At 41.3% G+C, this 623-nt stretch overlaps 1 non-coding gene across 1 annotated transcript; it reads right to left on the bottom strand.

Moving 5' to 3' along the window:
- Positions 1–227: 227 nt before the first annotated feature.
- Positions 228–334, bottom strand: LOC127124109 (small nucleolar RNA R71). Its single transcript, XR_007803746.1, has one exon. It is a non-coding gene; the product is annotated as a small nucleolar RNA R71 (small nucleolar RNA).
- Between the last annotated feature and the right edge of the window lie 289 nt (positions 335–623).

Below are 623 nucleotides of genomic sequence, written 5' to 3'. Positions count from 1 at the left end.
ATCCTACCGAGGATCCAAACCTTCATTTATCCGTATTCGTCCAATACGCTGATATTGTTAAAGCCAATGGTGTCACTTTAGAGGCAATTCGACTTCGTCTCTTTCCTTTCTCGTTAAGAGATAAAGCTAGAAGATGGCTTCAGTCTCTTCCTTCCAACTCAGTCACCACATGGAATGAGTTGAAGAAAGTCTTGCTTGCCCGATATTTTCCTCCAAGCAAAACAGCTATGTTAAGAGCCCAGATAAATGGATTTAAGCAGAAAGATAACGAGTCTCTTTTCGAAGCATGGGAAAGATACAAAGACATGATGAGACTTTGTCCACACCATGGTTTAGAGGATTGGTTAGTAATTCATACCTTCTATAATGGTCTTTTGTACAACACAAGGTTAACAATAGACGCCGCCGCCGTTGGTGCGCTTATGGATAAACCTTACACCGATGCTTATCAACTTATTGAGAGCATGGCCCAAAATCATTATCAGTGGGGAAGCGACCAAACAATGGTAGAAAAACCTCAAACAAAAGGGGGCATGTACGAGATAAGTAGCCTTGATCATGTTAATGCAAAAGTGGATTCTCTTGCCCAGAAAATTGAAAGTTTGAATGTATCACCTCCAGCC

This window comes from Lathyrus oleraceus, chromosome 2, assembly GCF_024323335.1.
Source record: "Lathyrus oleraceus cultivar Zhongwan6 chromosome 2, CAAS_Psat_ZW6_1.0, whole genome shotgun sequence".
Taxonomy (NCBI): Eukaryota; Viridiplantae; Streptophyta; class Magnoliopsida; order Fabales; family Fabaceae; genus Lathyrus; species Lathyrus oleraceus.
The sequence above is the reverse complement of the archived record's forward strand: the minus strand, read 5'-3'. Positions and strand labels throughout refer to the sequence as shown.